The sequence below is a fragment of the Spermophilus citellus genome, assembly GCF_964194105.1.
Source record: "Spermophilus citellus genome assembly, chromosome: 9".
NCBI classification, from domain to species: domain Eukaryota; kingdom Metazoa; phylum Chordata; class Mammalia; order Rodentia; family Sciuridae; genus Spermophilus; species Spermophilus citellus.
Window position 1 is genome coordinate 61,613,272 of NC_138191.1, and position 25,351 is coordinate 61,638,622.

The 25,351-nt window shown below is 37.6% G+C and overlaps 1 protein-coding gene across 1 annotated transcript in view; it reads right to left on the reverse strand.

Annotated features, from left to right (window-relative positions):
- LRRC8C (leucine rich repeat containing 8 VRAC subunit C) overlaps window positions 1-21,967 on the reverse strand; it is a 96,555-nt gene extending 74,588 nt beyond the window's left edge. The window contains exon 1 of the mRNA XM_081305053.1: window positions 21,832-21,967. The gene's annotated coding sequence lies outside the window, so the exon portion shown is untranslated. The remainder of the gene's footprint in view (window positions 1-21,831) is intronic.
- Window positions 21,968-25,351: the final 3,384 nt, after the last annotated feature.

Below are 25,351 nucleotides of genomic sequence, written 5' to 3' on the forward strand. Positions count from 1 at the left end.
TTACTTGCCATCTAAATTAGGAGTCTGGAGAGTTGTTTGGGTTCTAACAATTGGTTAAAATGAGGTTGCAGTTAAAACAGAATTCTGTCCCTAAGATGGAATTAGAAAGGTTTAAAATACATAGGTAACCTAAGAACAGAAATAAAGAGTAGGCCCAAAGCTTCTGGCTCATGTTTTGAGTTTGAGGACTTCCATGGCCAGTGTCTTGTATCTGACATCATACAAATGTGTATTGCATTACCAAGAAACAACTAAAACTCTTAAAAATAAGGTTTAGGATATGCCAGTATGAATTGTTTAAAAGGTATATTAAAAAAAAAACTTGGAATACGGCAAAGGGAGAACAGTATATCCTTTCAATGTAATACTGAATAATTATTTAACTGGGCCACCCAAAGATTATTTAGGGAAATATGCCCTTTTTTGACTTGCTAATTACTTCTAGTTAAATTCCAGACTTGTACATTTTTTTATCCAGTAGAAAAGAAAATTCAACACAATATGACTTTTATTTCTTTGGAGTACATTTGCGAGTTTATAGCTACCCTAGCAATGTTATTCTAACATTCTTTAAAAAAAATAATTCCATGAATATTGTTTGAATCAGTTTTGTCATACTGTTGGCTCCTTCATTTATGAGTAAAATAAATCTTTGACATGTTCATTCTACATTTGTCTGAGCCGTATTTAATTTTTTGAAAGTTATCTTCTGACAACATCCAGAGAAGCCTTAACTTGTCTTGTGTTTTGCCTGCCATGGGTTCATATGTGTATATAGCTGCCTCTGAATTTGCATTTGTCTTACAATTAAATATGTAGATGGGAATTGGCTTGGAGGTTTTCTGTGCATTTGCCTGTCTGTAAGCAGTGTTTTTTTTTTTTTTTTTTTTTTTGGTCAGTGAATTCTTTGGGTACCCACTCAACCTTCAGCTTCCCACTTGCTTAGAACATCTTTGCGATTGAAGGTTACAGGAGCACAGGAGTTTGTCCTATGTTAGAGAACACATCATTACCAAATGGATTCATTTTGAAATGAATGGAGACAGTCAAATCTGCCTGGGTGGTTACACAGAGTGTGAAGAGAAAGGGTTAAAGGACACAGCTGCCAGGTCAGCAGCTGACAGTGAATTAAAAAGAATAGCTCTAAATAGACCTAAGCAGGCCCAAACAGATAGAATCTGTAATCTATCAAGACAGGTCCTCCAGCACCATCCCTGGCAAATAATTTGTAACTGAAAGAAAGGATGTTTTACTTTTTTTTTTTTCCGATTGTACAGGTTGCAGAATCACATTGGTCATGCAGTCACGTATATACACACAGCAATAATGTCTATTTTATTCTGCTGTCCTTCCTTTCCCCCCTTCCCCTCCCCTCCCCTCCCCTCCCATCACTTCTCTCTACCCAATCTAATGTGATCCACTTCTTTTTTTTTTCTCACATCGTCATACATGTATTTTGTGTAACGATGAGGGTCTCCCTTCCATCTTCCATGCAATTCCCCTTCTCCCTCCCTTTTCCTCCCACCTCTCTTCCCTATCTAGAGGTAATCTTCTTCTCATGCTCTTCCTCCCTACCCCATTTTGAGTCACCCCACCCCTTATAACAGAGAAGTCATTTGGCATTTGTTTTGGGGGATTGGCTAACTTCACTTAGCATAATCTGCTCTAATGCCATCCATTTCCCTGCAAATGCCATGATCTTGTTATTTTTTAGTGTTAAGTAATATTCCATTGTGTATAAATGCCACATTTTTTTTTATCCATTCATCCATTGAAGGGCATCTAGGTTGGCTCCACAGTCTAGCTATTGTGAATAGTGCTGCTATAAACAATGATGTGGCTATGTCCCTGTAGTATGCCGTTTTAGGTCTTTTGGGTATAGTCCAAGAAGAGGAATAGCTGGGTCAAATGGTGGTTCCATTCCCAGCTTTCCAAGGAATCTCCATACTGCTTTCCAAATTGGCTGCACCAATTTGCAGTCCCACCAGCAGTGTATGAGTGTACATTTTTCCCCCGCATCCTCGCCAGCATTGTTGTTGTTTGACTTCAGAAATGCCCGCCATTCTTACTGGAGTGAGATGGTATCTTAGAGTAGTTTTTAATTTGCATTTCTCTGATTGCTAGAGATGGTGAGCATTTTTCTTGTATTTGTTGATTGATTGTATGTCCTCCTCTGAAAAGTGTCTGTTCAGGTCCTTGGCCCATATATTGATTGGGTTATTTGTTTTTTTGTTGTTTAACTTTTTGAGTTCTTTGTATACCCTAGAGATTAGAGCTCTATCTGATGTGTGAGGGGGTAAAAATTTGTTCCCAGGATGTAGGCTCCCTATTCACTTCACATATTATTTCTCTTGCTGAGAAAAAAACTTTTTAGTTTGAAATTTGTCCTATTTGTTGATTCATGATTTTAATTCTTATGCTATAAGTGTCTTGTTAAGGAATTTGGGCCTAACCCCACGTAATGAAGATTAGGGCCTAGTTTTTCTTCTATTAGATACAGAATCTCTGGCTTGATTCCTAGATCCTTGATCTATTTTGAGTTAACTTTTGTGCATGGTGAGAGATAGGGATTAAATTTCATTTTGTTGCATATGGATTTCCAGTTCTCCCAGCACCATTTGTTGAAGATGCTATCCTTTCTCCATTGCATGTTTTTAGCACCTTTGTCTAATATAATGTAGTTGTAATTTTTTGGGTTGGTCTCTGTGTCCTCTCTTCTGGATGCCCTCTCTCACCACTTCTATTCAACATAGTTCTTGAAGCACTAGCCAGAGCAATTAGACGAAAGAAATTAAAGGTTTAACTACAGGAAAAGAAGAACTTAAACTAGCACTATTTGCTGATGATATGATTCTATACCTAGAAGACCAAAAAGGTTCTACCAAGAAACTTCTAGAACTAGAAAATGAATTCAGCAAAGTGGCAGGATATAAAATCAACACCCATAAATCAAAGACATTCCTGTATATCAGTGACAAATCCTCTGAAATGAAAATGAGGAAAACTACCCCATTCACAATATCCTCAAAAAAAAATACTTGGGAATCAACTTAAAAAAGAGGTGAAAGATCTATACAAAGAAAATTATAGAACCCTAAAGAGAGAAATAGAAGAAGACCTTAGAAGATGGAAAGATATACCTTGCTCATGGATAGGCAGAATTAATATTATTAAAATGGCCAATTCTAAGCAGGAAGTGTGAATCAGGCGGTGTAGCGATACCAGATTTCAAACTATATTACAGAGAAATAGTGACAAAAACAGCATGGTACTGGTACCAAAACAGGCGGGTGGACCAATGGTATAGAATAGAGGACACAGAGACTAATCCACAAAGTTACAACTATCTTATATTTGATAAAGGGGCTAAAAGCATGCAATGGAGGAAGGATAGCATCTTCAACAAATGGTGTTGGGAAAACTGGAAATCCATATGCAACAAAATGAAACTGAATCCCTTTCTCTCGCCATGCACAAAAGTTAACTCAAAATGGATCAAGGAGCTTGATATCAAATCAGAGACTCTGCGTCTGATAGAAGAAAAAGTTGGCTCAGATCTACATATTGTGGGGTCGGGCTCCAAATTCCTTAATAGGACACCCATAGCACAAGAGTTAATAACAAGAATCAACAAATGGGACTTCCTTAAACTAAAAAGTTTTTTCTCAGCAAGAGAAACAATAAGAGAGGTAAATAGGGAGCCTACATCCTGGGAACAAATTTTTACGCCTCACACTTCAGATAGAGCCCTAATATCCAGAGTATACAAAGAATTCAAAAAATTAAACAATAAGGTAACAAATAACCCAATCAACAAATGGGCCAAGGACCTGAACAGACACTTCTCAGAGGAGGATATACAATCAATCAACAAGTACATGAAAAAATGCTCACCATCTCTAGCAGTCAGAGAAATGCAAATCAAAACCACCCTGAGATACCATCTCACTCCAGTAAGATTGGCAGACACTATGAAGTCAAACCATCAAGTGCTGGCGAGGATGTGGAGAAAAGGGTACACTTGTACATTGCCGGTGGGACTGCAAATTGGTGTGGCCAATTTGGAAAGCAGTTTGGAGATTCCTGGGAAATCTGGGAATGGAACCACCATTTGACCCTGCTATTGCCCTTCTCAGACTATTCCCCGAAGACCTTAAAAGAGCATGTTACAGGGATACTGCCACATCGATGTTCATAGCAGCACAATTCACAATAGCTAGACTGTGGAACCAACCCAGATGCCCTTCAATAGATGAATGGATAAAAAAAATGTGGCATCTATACACAATGGAGTACTATGCAGCAATAAAAATGACAAAATCATAGAATTTGCAGGGAAATGGATGGCACTAGAGCAGATTATGCTTAGTGAAGCTAGCCAATCCCTAAAAAACAAATACCAAATGTCTTCTTTGATATAATGAGAGCAACTATGAACAGAGCAGGGAGGAAGAGCAGGAAGAAAATATTAACTTTAAACAGAGACATGAGATGGGAGGGAAAGAGAGAGAAAAGGGAAATTGCATGGAAATGAAGGGAGACCCTCATTGCTATACAAAATTACATATAAGAGGTTGTGAGGGGAATGGGAAAATAAACAAGGAGAGAAATGAATTACAGTAGATGGGGTAGAGAGAGAAGATGGGAGGGGAGGGGAGGGGGGATAGTAGGGGATAGGAAAGGTAGCAGAATACAACAATTACTAATAGGGCATTATGTAAAATGGTGGATGTGTAACCGACGTGATTCTTCAATCTGCATTTGGGGTAAAATTGGGGGTTCATAACCCACTTCAATCTAATGTATGAAATATGATATGTCAAGAGCTTTGTAATGTTGTGAACAACCAATAAAAATAAATAAATAAAAATAATAATTGAAAAAGGAAACTGGAGGGGGTTTTGATGATTTTGAGATAGTCTTGGTAGGTGCACTTGGGAGGAACACGATCATGGGAAAAGGTGAGAACGTATATGTCTTAGGTGACACAACCCTGGCTCACACTTTGCTTGTGAAGGAAAGGGTAGCTTAAAATTCTTGGGGAATGATTTATTTTGAGGACTTCCAGATAGGAATGAGGACCAAAAAAAAAAAAAAAAAATGGCCATATTACCAAAAGCACTTTACAGATTCAATGTGATTCCGATCAAAATCCTAACGGCATTCCTTACAGAAATAGAAAAAGCAATTATGAAATTCATCTGGAAAAATAAGAGACCCAGAATAGCTAAAGCAATTCTAATCAGGAAGAGTGAAACAGGTGGTATCGCCATACCAGATCTTAAACTATACTATAGAGCAATAGTAACAAAAACAGCATGGTACTGGCACCAAAACAGGCTGGTAGACCAATGGTACAGGATGTTTTACTTTTAGAAGTTCCCTTCCCTCTTTCCACAGAGAAATCAATTGGACTGTCTTTTAATTAATGGAGGTTACATTTTCCAGTTAGAAATTATCAAACACTTATATGTATCTAGAATAATGTAATCTGAAAGATTCCCCCTCCCCTGACACACAACAAAAAGAGGAAAAACAATGCAGTTTGGGAGTTAATGAATGGTGTACAGGTTACCAAGGATAATGAACAAAAATTATGAAAATAACTCATGGTCAGCTTTCACACACCCTTTCTCTATTTCTTAAACAGAATTTTAAAAATCCAAAACATAAGGCATTTTACTAGTATTTTAGTAATACTTTACATACAACTAGGAGTGAATTATATAAAATTTAAAATTCAAGTGATAGCCCTAATAATGATGAATACTCACACAAATTAAACTATTTTTTACATTTCATTAAAAAGATACTTAAATGTTTTAGCAGTTATTTTATTGTATTTTGGGATGTGATGCAAAATTATACCTAGTTTATATCAAAATGTCCAATTTTACATTTTTATCCCAGAGAAATGAAGTACACCCACACGAAAACTTCCTCATAAATGTTTATATAAGAATTACATATATATGTAATTCTTATATATCTTATATATATAATTATATATATATAATTCATATATATATATATCCCAAGTGGAAACAAATTCAATGTCTATCAGCTGATGAAGGGATAAACAACATGTGGTATGCCCATGATATGGAATACTATTTGACAATTTAAAAAAATGGAGTAGTAATGCATGCTATAACATGGAAAACTTCAAATGTATGCTAACTGAAAGAAAGCTACTACTACTAACAACAACAACAACAACAACAACAAAAACATGTATCATATCATTTGTAGGAAATATCCTGAATAGGCAAATCTATAGACAGAAAACAGACTAGTGGCTGCTTACAGCTTGGTATAATTGGGAATGGGGAATGACAGTTAATGGGTACACATTTCTTTTGGCGATGATGAAATGTTCTAAAATTAGATTATGGTGATGCTTGTATAACTCTGTAATTATATTAAAATCTGATGATTAAACATTGTAGACTAATATGATGGTATCTAAATTGTATCTCAATAAAGCTGTTGAAATGTGTTTTAGTTCAAGTACTTTATTTATTTACTGGTACTGGAATTGAACTCAGAGGCACTCAGCCACTGAGCCACATCCCCATCCCTATTTTGTATATTCTGTAGAGACAAGGTCTCACTGAGTTGCTTAGCATTTCACTTTTGCTGAGGCTAAACTTTGAACTTGTGATCGATCATCCTGCCTCAGCGGACCAAGCTGCTGGGATTACAGGCATGTGCCACTGCACCCAGCAGTTCAAGTTCTTTAGTTCATCCTACTGTTCTCTGACAGGATGCCCACTTAACTGTAAAGCGTTAACTTGCTTGTATCTCAACAACACTGAATTGTAACTAGTGTCTGTTTCTTTAATGGTTGTAAATTTGAAACAATGCTGTAATGTGAGATTCATGAAATGTCACATTTCTTTAATAAGTCTTTTTTTTTTTTTTGGTGGGGGGGGTTTGCTAGGGATTGAAATCAGGGCCTTTCTTGTGCATGTTGGTAAGCACTCTGCCACTGAGCTATACCCCTAGACCTGATAATATGAACAATAGTTATATTACTGTTTGGTGATAATACAAATTATTGAACTAATATTAAAAGTAGGTAATTATGAATAATCTTTGGCAAAATAATTATCATAGAGTTTTAACTTATATATCGTACCTACACATAAACACATTGTGTTCTTCATAACATTCAAGTAAGACTATAATCCTTGTCTTGTAATATGCTTTATAAAACTACTTGAATCTTTAAAAACTGAAGTTTAAGACTTTAAAAATATTGTCATCCACCATGGTTTGACTGATGTGACTTATATGAAAAATAACATTGAGATAAAATTACTTTTTTAAGTAGTTAAGAAGGATAGAAAACAGTAACTCCAAAAGAAAAAAAATATTTCTAGAATTGATTTTCCTCAATACAATATATTTACTTCCTGTATGTGGTACCCAGATGGCAAACACTACTTTTCTCCACGTTGAGCCCAAATGTGCTCCTTCAGAAGAGGCAATTAGCTTTCATGCTTTTGTGCTGCCTTTTGGTATTTCAAAATTATAAGTAACTACAATCAAACAAATATACTAATAAAGATTTCTAGCCTCTAGAGAGATTAAAATTCTAACACTTTTCATATACTTTCTGATATAGTTAATTAGTTAATAAGCCAGCTGAAACTATGGCCTTCTCTTACCCGGGGCATCTATACTCTCATCTAACATCATTTAAAAATGTTGCTGTAATTTTGAAAACATGTTTCAAATTTGGAGCAGTAAAAACAGGAGCAGGTGCCTTTATGCCCAGAACATACAGAATAGACACCAGAGACACCAGATAGCATCTAAGTAGCATCAAAGTTTGCTTTTCTCCTGTGGTACCCACAAGTTACAGGATGCTAGAAATAATTAGTTTTAATTTATCTGCTCTTTACTTCCTTAATTAGATCAAGAAGAGGTGCTTCTGTTTATTGCATTCACATTATAGGAAAAGCTTTTAAGTGAAAAAAAAATAGGTAAAATAGTGTTAATGTGATTATGTTATTAGACACCCTTTCAGGATAAGTAAAATCAAATCCATGTTTGCATACAAAGGCTGACTGACACAGTGGTTATTAACAGTTTTACTTCTAAGTTTTTTTTTTAAGTTAGAGATTAGCGTGGCCCTTATTATTTTTAATTATTGCTTTGTAGATTCTTTACAATATGGAACCTTAATTTCTAAAGCCTGTATGCTTTTCTTGCCAATATTTGCCTTTTTTAAATATTTTTTTTATTTGCATATGGACACAATTTCATTATTTGTTATGTGGTGCTGAGGATCGAAGCCAGCAACAACCCCAAACCCAATATTTGTCTTTAACTCTTTTTTTTTTTTTTTATCCTTATAGCACTGGCTAGCTTCCTGTACAATGTTGAATGGAAATAATGAAAGCAGGTATCTTTGCTCAATTCTTGATTTTAGAGGAAAGGCATTCAAAATTTCACTTTTAAGAAAAATGATAGCCATAGGTTATTTTAAAACAAAATGATTTTTTGAGACTTAAATGTTAAAGAGTCTTTATCATTTCAACATCATGAATAAATATTGAAAATGTTGACTACATGATAAAGTTTCCTCTGTTTTCCAGTATGATAGTCACATAAGAATAGTTTACAGGTTTTTGTACTTTACAGGCTACAACTTTAGTATGGTAAGTATTGTTGTTGTTCAGGTAGAATATAAAGTTGTAAGAAATGTATTTTAGTTTTAAAGGTAAGTCAGTTTAAACTAACAAAAAAGTAACAGCAAAGGTACACAGGAATGCAACAAAATCAGTGTAGGATGTATACAAAAGATTTAGAACACACATATTTTGGTATACCCTGATTTTTGAATGCTAAACCCACCTTGCATTCTTGGGATTAACCCCTTGTCTCTGAACTTTTCCTTATAGCAACATTTTTGGTTAAGAATAAACTTTTTGTCAGACTTTATAAGTTGTGCTTTTCAGAGAAACCCCACCCACACAATTTATTTAATTTGTCAAGTGTATTGGGTCTACAGTTTTCACAACATTTCCTTGCTGTTCTCATCTCAGTAGGGTCTGCAATGACACCCCCCCCCTTCATTCCTGATATTGGCAATTTGGGCTCTCCATTTCACCCTCTCTCTCTCTTCATCTCTTTATAGGTTTTGCTAGGCTCATTAATCTTTTCAAAGAACTGACTTTTGGCTTTTTAAGTTATTTTCTATTATTCATCTGTTTTCCATTTTATTAATTCTATTAAGTCTATTTTTAATTCTATTATTAAGTCTTTCCTTCTATGTTGGGGGAATTTCATCTAGCTTCTTGTAGAAATTAGGATCATTGCCATCAAGTATTTCTTTTCTAATATAAACATATCAAGCTCTATAAAACTACATCTATTTCCTAAATACCTATTATCTATTTACTTAGCAACCTACCTATGGCCTGCTTTAGCTACGTCTCATCATTTTTCCCATTATTTTTGATGTAATATTTTTATCATTCAGCTTGAAATATTCTTAAATTTTCTTTGGCCTGAAAGGTATGTGGAGGCTTCTCATTTTATTTATGAATCTTTGATACTCTTCTAGATATCATACTGATTTCTAATTAAATTCTATTGTGGTCAAAGAATACACTACAACATTCAATAATAATATTTTGTGGCCTTTTTTGAGAAAAATTTAGTCTTCATCCGTATTGTTGTCATGTCTGAAATGTATTTTTATTTTCTTGAACTTTTTATAGCTTTCTCTGCATCTTTGGTTTCCAGTGATTAGACTATGGTGATACATCTAGGGATGGTTTTGTTGTATTTAGCCTGCTTGTACGTGCTTCTTGGATTTTTCACCAAATTTGGGAAATTTGTTTCTTCAATTTTTTTCTGTTATTCTTTCCATTCCCCCCCCCTCTTTTTTCATTGCTGGATGTTGTTATACTCTTAATGTTGTCCCACATGTCATTGTGGCTCTGTTCAATATTTTTCAATCTTCTTTCTAGTCTGCAGATTGTATAATTTCCACAGATGTATATTTAAGTTCTCTGTTTCTTATTTGCTCTCTTCAATTTGGAATTAAGCCCATTGAGTGGATTTTTCATCCTAGATTTCTATTTTGTTGCTTTTTATAGTTTGCATTTCTTTTGCAAGGGTCCTCCATCTGTTAATTCACTATGACTGTATTTCTTTTCTGATTGCTATGATAGTAGTTCAAAAATAATAATCTGTTAATTCAACATTTATCTCAACTTGGAGTTAGTTTCTATTGATTATTCTTTGTCTTAATTATAGGTTAAATTTTTCTGATAATTGATTCTTACTGAATATTCTGGATGATAATTATGGAAGTTCTCAAGTCAGTTCTTTCTACTGAAAAGAACTGATTTCAGTTTTAGCAAGCATAGCATGGCTACAGTCTAACTCTGCACTGTCTCCCCTAAGGTGGGTGGCAGCTGAAGCCTACAGTCTGCTCTTTCAGTTCTCCAACTCTGGTCATCAGTTAGGTACCAGGGATTCTCACCTCTCAAGAGCACTTTTTTTAAAAAAAAAAATTATTTCTTATTTTTAAATTTTAATTTGATATACACAACATCAGAATGCATTACAATTCACATGACACATATAGAGCACAATTTTCTATATCTCTAGTTGTGCACAAAGTAGTCATACCATTCATGTCTTTATACATGTACTTAGGGTATTGATGTCCATCTTATTCCACCACCTTTCCTACTCTCATGCCCCCTCCCTTCCCCTCACACCCCTTTGTCCTATCTAGAGTTCAACTAATCCTTCCATGCCCCCTCCCAACCACATTGTGAATCAGCATCCTTAAATCAGAGAAAACATTTGGCATTTGGTTTTTGGGGACTGGCTAACTTCACTTAGCATTATATTCTCAAACTCCATCAATTTATCTGCAAATTCCATGATTTTATTCTCTTTTAATGCTGAGTAATATTCCATTGTGTATATATACCACATTTTCTTTATCCATTCATCTACCGAAGGGCATCTGGGTTGGATCCACAATTTAGCTATTGTGAATTGTGTTGCTATAAATATTGATGTGGCTGTGTCCCTGTAGAATACTGTTTTTAAGTCCTTTGGGTATAGACTGAGGAGTGGGATAGCTGGGTCAAATGGTGGTTCCATTCCCAATTTTCTAAGGAATCTCCATACTGCTTTCGATATTGGCTGCACTATTTTGCAGTCCCACCAGCAATGTATGAGTGTGCCTTTTTTCCTTGTCTCGAGAGCACTTTTGAGGTCAGGCAAAGACTAGCAAGGAGTTTATAATGTAGATTTGAGGGCTTTCCCTTTTAGGTGATTCCCTTTTTTCTAAAATTTCCCCTTCACTTTCCAGCCACTGTGGAAGGCTCAAACTGCTCCCTCTGCCTTTTCAAGTCAGCATGACTACAGCATTTGGTTTGAGATTTCATAGCTCTGGGCTGCAGGAACTTGGTGTTTCAGAAGAAAACCCATGATTCAAATCTCATTCACTGCAGTTCCTATTTCTCAAGGATCAGTTCCCTTCCAGTTCCAACTTGCTTTTCATTGCTTTCCTATGCCTTCAAAGAGTTGGGTTTCATATTTTGTTCAGAGTTATAACTTTCTCTGCTTGAGAGTTAACTGATAGAAGCTACTCCTCCACTGAAATTTATTTTTCGAAAGGTATTTGATACCCTCTCCCTTTTTCTTCTTAGATGATCTCTTTCTTTCTTAAATATTTTTTAGTTGTCAATGGACCTTGATTTTATTCATTTATGTACGGTGCTGAGAATCAAACTCATTGCCTCACAATGCCAGGCAAGCACTCTACCACTGAGCCACAGCCTCAATCCCCTTCTTAGATGATCTCTAACCCTTAATTTAGCAGGTTATTTCAGTGAATTTGCAAGGTATCTTTTTTAAAAGTTGTAAAACCCAAAGAGTTCTAACTTACACATATTTGATACTTTGGTTATGTTTGCAGCTACTATGTTACCAAATAACACTATTTTAGGAGTTGAGGGATTAAATTTTTCACAATACTTCCCACATGAGCATATTCTTTAGAATTCTGGAACTTACAAAATTTCCAATATCATGAAAGACAACATCCTGCCAACACCTTGGTGCATACCTATAATCCTAGAGACTTGGGAGGCTGAGGCAGGAGGATTGCAAGTTCAGGGCCTGAGCAACTCAGTGAGGTGCTAAGCAACTTAGCAAGACCCTGCCTCAAAATAAAAATAGCTGATACAAAAAAAAAGAAAGAAAAGAATACATCATATATGGATTAATAGAAAAAGTTCTGACCAAGAATTAGTAAACATAATCTTTTTAATAAAGGCCAACTTTGAGAAACACAACTAGTTTTTGTTAAAGTTCATTTAGATAAACTTTATTCTAACTACTAAAGGCAAAACAATCTTATCTGTCGATAACTTTACTATTATGGAATCTATGTTCCCCCAGAAAATGTGACTCAAAAGTTTGTCTCACCTACAAAACCATGCAGAATGGCAGTCATTAGTATGCAAATTGAGACCCTTTATGGCTTCTAGTAATGTGGTTATTTGCATAGGTTCACTAATTCTGTTCTCCTTCCTACTGTATATAATTTAATAAAACAAATGTGTAGTGTGTGGTGCCAAAAGTGTCACATTTAGAGATTTATTTAGTTGGCATGATGACCCACTATTAAGGTATTAGTGATACAAATTACAAATGGTAATGCCTACAACATCCTTCCAATGACCTACTCTATAACCTTCAGAATCTCAACTTTTTAGGAAGTAAAGACTGGAACTTCCCGGCAGGACAAGAATCTTAGGGGGAAAAGTGGGTCCTCAAGAAAATAGGATTATCACAGTGAAAAATACCATAGACAAAATCTGATGGAGATAAATCACATACTTCTTGGATTCTGGTCTTGGGATAGATAAGCTGAGAAGAGAGTAAAATGTATTTTTAGCTTGAAAGAAGCAATAAAACTTATATTCTAGAGTCTCAGAAAAGAGTTAACTCCTTTGCCTTTGTAGTTGTTCAGTACCACACAGCAATGAACTTGATTACATAAGATAGTTTAAATGATGTGATAAGCACCTCTTGCTGTACCTTTTTAAATAAAACACTCTAAATAGGACAGAATACAGAAAACATAGAAGTCCACGTCCATACATTATTGAAACAGATAAAACTGAACGTGTTAGACTATGCTTTGAAAAAAGTCTTCCCTAGTTGAGGGTGGTGGCACATGCCTGTAATCCCAGCAGCTGGGGAGGCTGAAGCAGGAGGATGGTGAGTTCAAAGCCGACCTCAGCAACTTTGCAAAGCCCTAAGCAACTCAGTAAGATCCTGTCTCTAAATAAAATATTAAAAGGCTGGGGATGTGGCTCAGTGGGCAAGCGCCTCTGGGTTCAATCCCTGGTTTAAAAAAAAAAATCTTCCCTGATGTAGAATACCAGATCAAAATAATCATGATTGTGAATGTACAGCATAAATAAAGAAATCTGAAAAGTGTATTAGTAGGTCACAAATTTAATGACCTCAACATAAAAAAAAATGGAATGAGGTGGATGGATCTTTCCTTGACCAAGACAGATTTGTAAAGACTTTCTAAATTGAGTGACTTAAAAACAAAAACTTTCACACTTGATCTGGGACAGAATCTACTTGTCGGGAGAATTCACACTCTCTGGTGAAGAAAATTAACATTCCTGATAAGATGCTTAAGAAATTTTAAAAATTAACTCTAATTAGGATAATATTTATTCCTGGAAATCAGTTATCTCGCCATTCAGTTGTTAGAGGTCAGTCAAGAGTCAAGAAGTGACCCTGGACCCACGTTTTAAAATGTAGCCTAACCATCTACTTTTTAAAAATCAAATGTTCCTAAGAATAATTTTTGAATGGACCTATCAGAACTCTTTAAAGATATAAATAAAACTTTGCTCATAAATTATTTGTCCAAAAGGTTGTTTATTAGTTATTCAGTTTATTAGTTTTTCACCACCATGCGCTTTTACCCTAACAGCACATAGTCATTCTCTATCACACATTTCATTCATTTATTCATTCAGAAAATATATTCTGATCTTTTGCAATATGTTGTGTTCTGTTCTTAACCCTCTTTTAAATACAACAATGAACATAATAAAATCAGCATCAAGTACATTTGTATGGTTTGTTTGCTTGTTTATTTTTCTTCAAGATACCAACCTGTCTTTACCTTCAATTTAATTGAACTGCTTTTTTTTTTACTATATATTTTTATTTTATGCCATCCAAATCCTTAGATAAAATGTTGAAACATCTAACTCAGATCCCCACCCCCCAGACACACATCTGTAGCTACTCACTCCTCAACTGATAGCCACTTTCAATGATCAGTTATAATGATCCACACAGCTGTGCTTTAGCTGGAAAGGCAAATGTGCTGGACAGTGTTTCCTAACTTTACTGATAGGCACATGGTTCTAGACCTTGCTAATGTCAAGGGAGAAAATATAAATTAGCCTGACGGTGTTTTCTTAATGAAATCATTCTTCAAGTCTTCAAAAACATCCAGGTATAACTGACTAAATAATCATTTTTCTACAAGTTAGATTTCATTTTCCTATTTACCAAACAAAGGGAGATATTTAAACATGTTTTTAATTTTCATAAACCTCTAAGATATTTGAAAAAGACTACTAAGTAATTTTTATAAATTTTGACAAGTTCTTAAAAATCTACAGATGGAACTCATGGGACCCAGGAGTTTTCACATATTTAGCTTATTTAGCAACTTACTCAGGATTTACTCAGATGTCCTGACTTTATGCTTTTTTTATATGCCAGTTTATAATTAACTTTTGTATGCTTTCTCCTAATTTTCAATCACAAGTAGAAATATTTACATATACATTTTAGTGTCTCCATTAAGAAAGGTGATTTCAGGGCTGGGGCTCAGTGTTAGAGCGCTTGCCTAGCACATGCAAGGCCCTGGGTTCAATCCTCAGCACCACATAAAAATAAACAAACAAAATAAAGGTAGTGTATACAACTAAAAAATATAAATATTAAAAAAGAAAGAAAGAAAGAAAGGTGATTTCATACTAAATTTCATTACCAGAACTTAAAATAGCAGAGAAGGAAATGAATGTACTCCAATATAGTAGGTATTAAATGTCCTGGGGGTTCAATCCCCAATATCAAAACAAGCCAACAAACCACTAAATACTTATGACACAACTATTTCTTGAGCAGTTCCATCACAGGTACTTTGCAGTGCTGCTGACAGGGGGGTGCCCAACACAGATAAGGTTTCTGGCTTCATGGAAGTCTCACTGAGCTCCAAATATCAAACACAGAGAAAAGTTGTAAAAATATATATTTTTTTAATTGTTTGAGAATAAAGAAAAAGACAATATGGTTAAAATAAAAACTGAAAAGATGAGAGATGAGAAGTTGTGGGGGTAAGAAACATGCCAGGGCACAACAGGATCCAGATGCTGAAAATAGCCAACATTTAAAAAGATAAGCTAGTTCTTCTAGTAACTTCCAAGATTAGACATCAGGAGGCCAGGCTTATACTCCCTGGGGAACCTGTGCAACGAACCAGATATAAGAAGCCAAGAACAACTTCAGGGGCCACACCCTCCCCAGATATCTACTTGCTGTGAACGGAAATCTTTTTTTTTTTTTTTTTTTTTGCATTGCTAGAGATCGAAAACAGCACCTTGCATATGCTAGGCAGGCACTCTACCATGGAACCACACCTCTAGCCCTGAAGTGTTTTTGACAGGTGACACAGTGTTTCATAATTATAAACATGTGGTTTAAGGTGTAAGTTCTCTGATACAGACAAACTAGTTTATCTCATATGTAATTGAACAGCCACAAGAATGAATGGCTAACAGAGCATTGTCAGGATCATCAGAAGAAAAAAAAATAAAGGAAATTAAGTATGTGAAGTTTGGGGAAGGCTACTCATGCAGAAAACAAAAGGATGCAAGTAGAGGTGGCTCTGGGAGATAACTTTAGGAATTTAATTATTTTGCCAATGTGAAATTGGAACAAGTAGGAGTCTTACATTTTTCACATGTAAATTTCAGTTTAAGATAAAGTGTGTTTATTTTATAGAAGGAAAACCAAGTAGCAATATAATTGCAGAGGATTTGTAAATTAATGTATTAGGTGCACTCATTCAAAACATATTGATACACTGACCATTCTTCATGTTTTTAGCTGTATATGGCTCTTTGGTTATTTCTGACATAACACTGAACCATGTGACATCCGTTTGTTGGGGTGGGAAGACATGGGGTAAAAAAAAAATCTTAACTAATGATTGTGGTCCATCAGGGTCCATGAACAGATACGTAGTAAAATATATCTGCAGTATTACAATTTCTCTTTAAAAAGGCTTGTGCACTGAGGATGACCGTGAAAAGTGGGTTGAGAAACATTTCCCTATACACTCCAGCATGTTCTCTCTTATACTGCAGACTTTGGAGCAAAAAACGTTTGGTTTAACCAAACTAACTTTCCTCTTTGTTCTACCTCTATAGCCTTCTCTGGCAATGGGAATAGCTTTGGTTCTTCTGAGTCTTTAGAAAGTTTCTTTAAACAATGTCTAACTCTCCAGAACTTCCTTGATGCAAAATATTTTGGTTATCTGAAACATTTTCAGTTACCTTCCTAAGCTTTAAAACAGCTTTCTTATGACTGATTTTTGAGTTTTGCTTAACTTTCTGAACCCATGTTTCAGTTCCTCTATCAACTGTCATCCAGTTCTACACAACAGTCTACAGAATCACACTTTCAAAGGGATATCCGTCCAGGGTGTGGGGTATAGCTCAGTGGTACTGCATATGCTCAGCATGTGTAAGGTCCTGGGTTCCATCTCCAGCACCCAAAACCAAGCCAAACCAAATAATAACAACAAACCCATCCAACACCAGAAAATGTTCCTAAATTTGCTCCTAAAACACTTCTAAGTAGATAGATAGTTGTTTTTGTTGTTGTTTTCGTGTCTGATATTTAAAAAGACCATACTCATTCTCTACTTTTTAATAATTAAGATATTTTCAATATATTCCTGAAAATTACCTAATGAAGCTCTGAGAGGTACCCTCTTGTCCTTCTATGCTAACCCTGGGAGCAACGGGGAGTATACTCATGTGCCAGATGTGTAAGACTATATTAGTTTGTCTCCTTTCTTGCCCTGCCTGATGCATGTCTCTTTCCTATTTTAATAGTAAAGGAATGGTCAATATCTAGCAGGTCTCAATCATACAGTATTTTGGTCATACTTCATTTCTTTTTTTAAAAAATTTTTTTATTATTAGTTGTTCTTTTGCTTCTTCGTTTTTATTTATTCCAGCCTAATTGAGACTGTCTGGGTCTTCCTTCTACTTATGCTAATTCTCTCCTCAAGGTCATTTCTGGCTGTAGCCTCCGCACTGGGCCACAATTAGTCCTACTTCCAACTAAACTGGTTTGAAATCTTCCTTGCTTATCATCTCAAGCTTCCTTCCTCTCAGGTAAATTCAGTTCCTAATTAAAGAAATCCACCTGGACTACACTGCCAAAGTACTCAAATATTGAAGTACTTAATATATTTGCAACCTAAGGTTTTTTTTAAAAAATAACTTTATTTTATTTATTTATTTTTTAATGTGGTGCTGAGGATCAAACCCAGTGTCTCACACATGCTAGGCAAGTGCTCTACCACTGAGCCACAACCCCAGCCCTTAATATGGTTTTTATATCACACTTGGAGCAATTTATTAATGAAATTTAGTTATCTCATGTGGCGCCTAGTGGGCTAGTGGCCTTAAGAACCATGGCCTCCCAGGAAATGTAATGTCAGTTAAACTAGCGGAAAAGGCTGAAAGGAACAAACTTCAAAGTGATGAGGAGGATGTCACTAACAATCATGTAATAGAAACAAATAATTTGGGTATGTTTCCTAATTATTTTAAGGATCTCTTTCAAAACATATGATTTGTTTTTCATTCAGGAAATAAAAATCTTTGAAGTGCAGTCCTATGTAAAGAATATAAAGAAATAGTGAAATGCCCCTAACCTTAGTTTTATATACTGTACTTCTTGAAAAAATAACTTGAAAAAAATATTTTTTAAAAGCATAAGGGTATGTGTTATTTGAATTAGAAATACACTAAGGATTCAGAGGGAGGCATATGGACTCAGGAAGGAAGTGGAGTTTAGGCTGTGCTTTGAAGATGCAGAATTTCAGCTAGCAGGGGTGTGGTCAAGGGTGAGGTGTGAGGGGGGCAGATACTGCCATTGTCTGGTGCCTTGAGTGATAAGCAAGGCTGAGAATCAGGAAAGGCAGAAAACAGGAAGTGTGTTTGCCAAAAACATACAGATTCCTGTCACTGAAATATTGCTAGTAAAGTTCTAAAAAATATGCAATATAGGGCAAAGGAAAAACTACAAAAGGGCAGTATATATTTCTAATTCAAAACTACAAAAAAGGATGTGATTCAAAAGTTAAAGATACTAAAATCTGATATAGAATTCAGTACAGCTGTATAAAGAAGGAATCTGTGCTTTCCATGTGTAATTACATTTAATCCATACAACAACCAGCTACGTAGGTTTTATTAATTCCATTACACATGAGGAAAGGAAAACCAGGGCTTACAGAAGTTCAATAATGTAAGCTCCTTTGTATTCCTGCTAGGCAACTGAGGCAAAATATGATAGCAGCTATTCCTTTAATAATCCTATCTTGAGGATACCCTTTTTACTCAATGCCAATGATTTAAACCTTTTTAAAAAAGTAAATGGATTCAAGAACATCTCCATAGTAATGTCACCCTCATTGGTTGTAATAAGCTTTCATGAGCGGTGCAGGAATGGAGATATAGCCAACACTCCAGGTATGATGTGTGAACTCTTGGGAGTAAGACGCTCTTCTCCAAGTAGAAGACAATAGCTGATGGGCAGGAGTGAATAATCTATTAGGCCAAGTTTTAATTCATTCATTTAATAAAAATCTGTGGCAAGAACATAGATTTTTGAAATAAATGGCTCTGACTGAAAATTAGAGTCCTGCTGTATACTAGATACATGCAAAACCTTGGACAGATTACTTTCTCAACCTCTGTTTCCTCATATAGACATTATGTCAAGTCAACAATAAATTAAGGTAGGAATAATAAGCGCCTTTGGATAATGAGAAAAAGTGTATCATTAAGACTAAAGAGGCAGGGCCTGGTGGTGCACAACTGTAATCCCGGTGACTCCAGAGGTTGAAACAACATGATCTCAAGTTCCAGGCCAGCCTGGGCAACTTAGTAAGATCTTGTCTCACAATAAAAACTAAAAAGGGTTGGGGTTGTAGCTCAGTGATACAGGACCAGGGGTGGGAGGAAAACAACAATAACAACAAAAACAAAACAAAACAAAAAACTAAGGATGTTTGTTCTCATTAGGCATTAACTTAGCTCTAAGATGTTTGGAAAGTCACAAACTGAGCTCCTTTCTTCTGTAAAATGTGGATGGCCATCCATTCTAGGGGTACGTTATAAGAATCAGAGATAATGTGTTAGGGACTTTGAGCAGCCAGACTATATTGTATAGCAATACATCATATAAAAAAATCATTAACACCTGCTTGCCAAAATAAGGTATAGTTTCCATTTCATTTCTTTTTAAACTTAGGCTTTATTCTAAATTTACTGGTGACTATAACTTAATAATACTATACACTATTGAAAAGTCACAACAGGGCTGGGGCTGTAGCTCAGCAGGAGAGCACTTGCCTGGTATGTGTGAAGCACTGGGTGGTTTGATTCTCAGCATCACATAAAAATAAATAAATAAAGGTATTCTGTCCATCTACAACTAATTTTTTTTTAAAAAAGTGATAACAATAATTTGGCAAAAATTGAAACTTAGGAATTAAAACAGTTCTAATTTTATCTTTTTTGTTGTTTATAACTGTCTCATTTTTAAAGATAAACTTCATATAAGTGAAAAAAAATATTCATTTCTCTTACAGCGCTTAATGTAGTCTTTCACTGGAAGCATTCCCTTAAAAAGCATACATAAGCATAAGCACCTCATTAATTGAACAAATTCATTAAATAAAACTAATAATCACTTCATTAAATATTAATAAAGATATTAATTAAATTTGAAAACAGACTAGCATCACTAACAAAATTATCAAAACTTCACTAGTAAGAAAATTGTTAATTGTGCTCACTGTCTTCTATACAATCACTGGGTTGTTGGATCCTATCTACAGCAAATCTATTGTGAACCATAGAAAATATCCACCTTGACATCTGTTCCCCCTGTCTTTCCTAAAGAAAACAAATAGACCCCAGGACAAGACAGAATTTAAGTTAGTCATTCCACAGGAAAGCAAATCTGTTTTACACCTTTGGCCTTTCCTATTTAAGCAGTCACAAGAAATGCAAATATCAAAGATTAGAACTGTAAAAATCTAATCTGTTACCTTAACCCACACATCCAATATGGTTTACGAATCTGAGCAAATACTGTCAAGTTCAGGCAACATTTTGAGTTTTCTACAAATCATTAGAAAATAAAGAGAATATATACATGTATAAGACTGACCACGCTGTCAGTTCGGCAGTGTTGGGACAACGGAGAAAATTACCTGTCCAGGCTGAAGCTTTATCTGCTTTAGGAAACCACCACATCCCTGTCCAGAAATGTGACCGTTTGTTAAGGCTACATTTCTTGTACTACTGAAGTCTCCTAAGAAGTATGTGACTAAAATGGAACTGCGATTTCCTCTACCCATTCCTCTCTCTTCTGAGGTTGTGTTAAATAGGGTAATTCAAACCTCCCTCTGCCAAATGCCGGCACTCCTACGAAGATTGATTGGTTCTTGTTTTTTTACTTTAAGGAGGATGGTAACCTGAAAATGTTCCTAATTAGTTTGCTGGGAGTTTGAAATACTTAAGGAATTTGAAACCTAGTGAAGTTTGGCCCTCCGAAATATCCGCATAAGGATGTGGATTAAGTGCCTGGCTAGATACTGCAAACTCAGGTACTGTGCGAGATTTTAAAGAAACTGTTGAAATCTGATGTACACGGGCAGGCGTGGGTGGGGGGTGGGAAGAATTGGTTGAACAAGAAAAGAAAGGCATTAGCATCTAGAGAGCACAACCTGGAGTTGCTAACTCCATCCCTAACCATCTCCTTGCTGGGAGACAGCTGAAAAGAGGCAGATAAAGAAGGCTCAGTTCGCGGGTGAGGGAGAAGCAACGGTCCTGGTCTCAAACTCTGGCCTAAACACCTGGCTTTTGGGGCCCGACGGATCCCGCGAAGCCCCTCTCCCGTCTCTGGTACTGCAAGTGAGGGGACAGTGCTCTCTTGTTCCCTACAAAGACCTTCAAATTCTCCTCCACACCCCACAAAGTGCTAACTTTAGAGGCTCTAGGGTGGCAAAGAGAGAAAAGACCAGAAAGGGCAGGCCCCCGGGGTCTCAGGGATCTTCCATGTAGGAAAGAACGAGGATGGATCGCGGTTTTTTCCCTCGTGTGTCCCCCTCCCCCCCACACACACCCGCAGAACCTGCTGTGGCCGCGCTGCGCTTGGCGCCAGGCTGGGGTTCCTCGTGCGGACGCCGGTGCTAGCGTGAGATGGGTGGGGTAGGGGTTGTCGGGTTCCTAAGCTGTAGAACCGATGGTTCCAAGCACCACACGCTGGGCAGGCGACCACATTCTGCTTGTCCCAGGGCCAGCAGAAGGCAGAAAAGCAAGCAAGGCAGGGAGGGCGAGTCCTAGCTCCGGCTCTCCTAGCGGAACGAGCCCAGTGGCCCTCTGCGGGCCGCCCCTCTCCATCCCTCTACGGTTCCCCCGCCCTTACCTCTGGGTGCTACGGTGTCGGCACGAGAGGGTGCTGGGGAGCGGTGAGCTGTCTCCGGGCCGGGCTTAGCGGCAGCCAGAGACGGCGGGGTCGCCCGCGGGGCCGCTGCTCATGGCTTGTCGCGCCCGGAGCGCTGCAGCCGCGGCCACCGCGGCGCCTTCCTCCTCGTCCTCTTCGAGGGCTCTGAGCCGGGACGCAGCTAACGCCCCAGCCCTGCAGCCCTCCTCCTCTGCGCCTCCCCGACCACGGACGGAGCCGCCTCCAGCGCCGCCCCGCGTGCAGCGGGGCCAGCGGCAGCCAGCGCCGCCCAGCGCCCGGCCCCGGGGTCGCCGCCGCCGCTCGCCGAGCGGATTTCGCGGTGCCAGCCCCGCTGTGACGCAGGCAGCAGTGCCCGGGAACTTCCTCCCCTGCAGAGACCACCCCGTGCCCGCAGCCGGCCAGTGAAGATTGCCGCCGACCGCCGAGGACTTGATTCAGGACAGGAAAAGAAATTTCTCCAGCCGCTTCGAGATCGAGCCACTCCGGTCTCTGAGCTGCCCACCTGGCGGGCTCTGCCGGGGGAATTGGCTGTGTCTGATATCACCTCCACTCCTCATCCCTAACAATGCGCGGAAAACCCGTGGCTTCTGTGCGCGCAGCGTTTGCTCTGTTACCGCAGCTCCTCCCTTGGGTAAGTTGGAGCGGAGCAGCCACCACTAAAAATAGCTCTTCTGGGAAATCTTCGAAAGACCGAGGTCAGGATGGAGAGAACTCCTCAGCAAAGAACGGAAGGGGGTCCCTGAAGAACCGAAGGTGGAGAGGATGGAATTACACTGAAGGAGAAAGGCAAAACTGGACCACGAAATCGTTGAGCCCCTTGACTACCAATACTCTTTTCCTGCAGGAATCCCCATCTGCCCCACACGACCAGATGGGCTCCCAGATCTCTAAGCAGCAGGTTCTAGGGAGACTCCGTTTGAAAATTCCGCCTACGATTTGTGTTGTGCATAAAGGAGTTGACCCAGGCACACCAAACCACCTGTTGTTTAGAGCGAATGGGGAGGGAGTTCTGCATTCCTTGATCTGAAACCTTTTTCTCCTCCACATTCCCCGCCCCCCACCATCCCGTCCAGTATTTTAGGATGAAAAAGCAAACTCTAACTTCTTGAAAGCTAGCAGTTCTCTGCATGGAAAATCTAATGCTCAGTTTTTAAAAATGTAAGACAATAGTAAAAGTCTTCTGGGAATACTTCATCAATACCAGCTATTTTAAGAGCACCAAAAATTAAACTGTTGCCCTATCCTGGCAGTTTGAGAGAGATAGATGTATGTGAGTGGAGAAATTAATAGATAACTAGTTGTCTATTTTTTTCACCCCACTTCTATTTCTAAGACAAAATGATTTTCCCCCCAAAAGTTGTTCTCTTGTGCTTTTAACTGCTGTTTTCCTGCTCCGCCATAAAAATACTATGCTTTTTTCCAATCCCGTGGGGTGACTGGATGTCCTTCAAGGAGAACAACCTTAAACACCCTCTGGCCTTAGGAGATGACTCTAGCATCAGTCTTAATTAACCTAGAGGAAGACAAAAGTCTAGGGTGGGACTTTCCTACTAGACAGCAGATGGAAAAATTCCTAGAGGGTCTCTGGAGAAAAGGCAGAAGCTGGCATTAGCAATTTGCTAAAAATAAAAATTTAAGTACCTCGCAAGCCACCAGCTTAATGCAGGAATATTCTCTTAGGTAGCTCCAACTCAGATATCTTATTTCAATTTAAATCCCCACTGAAGCAAGTACTAATGTCTGAAATCTCCCATGGAGGGCCTTATTATAACTTCAAGTGCTGAGTGCCCTTGCATCTTTGTACCATTGGCACCCTGATGACAAGTTTAGGCCTCCCTGGGATGTTCCCTTGCTACCCAGTACCAAGGAACCACCGAACTTTTGACTTTGGTGAAACAGACTTAAATCTCTTTTTTTTTTTTTTTTTTTTTTTTTTTTTTAATGGGGTCTCACTATGTTACCAGGCTGGTCTTGAACTGGACTCAAGGGAGCTTCCTGTCTCAGCCTGTCTCCAGTGCTGGGACTACAGGCATGAGCTACCATACCCAATTTTGCTTTTCCTCTTTAACCTTAGGGAAGTTACTGCTCCTTTTTATTTTTTTCCCCACGCTATTATTAATATAGGTATAGTAGCACTACAGGGTGCTGTGAGAACTAGACAATATTCTTAAAGCACCAAGAACACTGTCAAGCAACTTAGAAACAATAAATGAGAGCAGTTATTGTACTTATTATTCTTCATTGCTCTGAAAGCAAAAAAATAAAAACAGCACTCATATCCCTTGGAGGCATGGGCTATGAATTCCCTACAAGTCAGCTCCCCTGGAGTTGCTTTCTAGTAATATTCATGTCTACTCTGCCTTCTAACAGAGGAAACAGGACAGGTCTACAAGTGCAGGCAGGTGATTCCAATGTGCATTAATGCTTGAAAGTTACTAGTCCAAAAACTAATCTGCTAATCTGCTTAATCTACCTTTTTCTTTTATAGCATATAAACCTTAAGTCTGTTGTCTTACTTCAGTCAATCTAACTTGAATCACAAATTTACCAAGCACTCTTTAAAGCACTGAATGAATCAGCAATTAATGAGCCAGCTTGTGTGAAATCTGGGTCTTAAAAATGTCAGAGAAATATAAGACTTATTCCCTGGCTTTAAGGTATTTTCAGTTCATGGATGACGGAATCTGGCATACACCAGAAATTTAAAGTTTGCATCTTCAAACTGTGCATGAAATTCAAAGAAAGGAGAGGGCACTGTGGGCTAAGTGAATTGCATATACAGTTTCCATCTTGGCCTTTCATTTTATAGTCAATTTTTCTACCCCTCTTTTTTTGAGGGTCTCAAATGCTAGGTAAGCACTGTACCATTGAGTGACATCCGTAGTCCTGGTCCCAATCCTTTAATCCAGAATTTGATGTTCTATTTGTGCTTCCAGATTAAGTTTCCACAGTGAAAGTCCACACAGATAAAAGTTAACTGTGCATTGCTTGGTAACAAGGAATGAAAGTGGATATTTCTGGGCAAGGCAGGACAATGCTATGGTAAAGGGTATGGAACCATATAAATCTGGGCTCAAATTCTCTGTCTCCAACTTTGTGACCTTTAGCTTCTTAATCTTTGAGCTCCAGCTTCTTCATCTATTGGAACATAGAAACTTTTTAGGGCTGTGGTGAAACAGAATATATCTTGTAAACTGTATGAAAATGGTAAGAATATTATGTTGTTTAGTCAGGCCTGAGTTTCATTCCTTGAAACACAATTCAAATATCATTTTGTGAAGCCTCCTGGGGTTCCAGGCAAGTGTAGTGAATTCTGCCTTAAATTTGTACCAGAGGAGACGGTGGTGACAAAGACCTAAAAATAGGATACTTTAAAACTCTGAATCAGATTCTTCCAAAATCAGCCTCCTCCCCGAACCTACAGCAAATCAAACCTCTGTTTTAGCACTTACCAGGGTAAGTTGTCATTTATCTCTACATG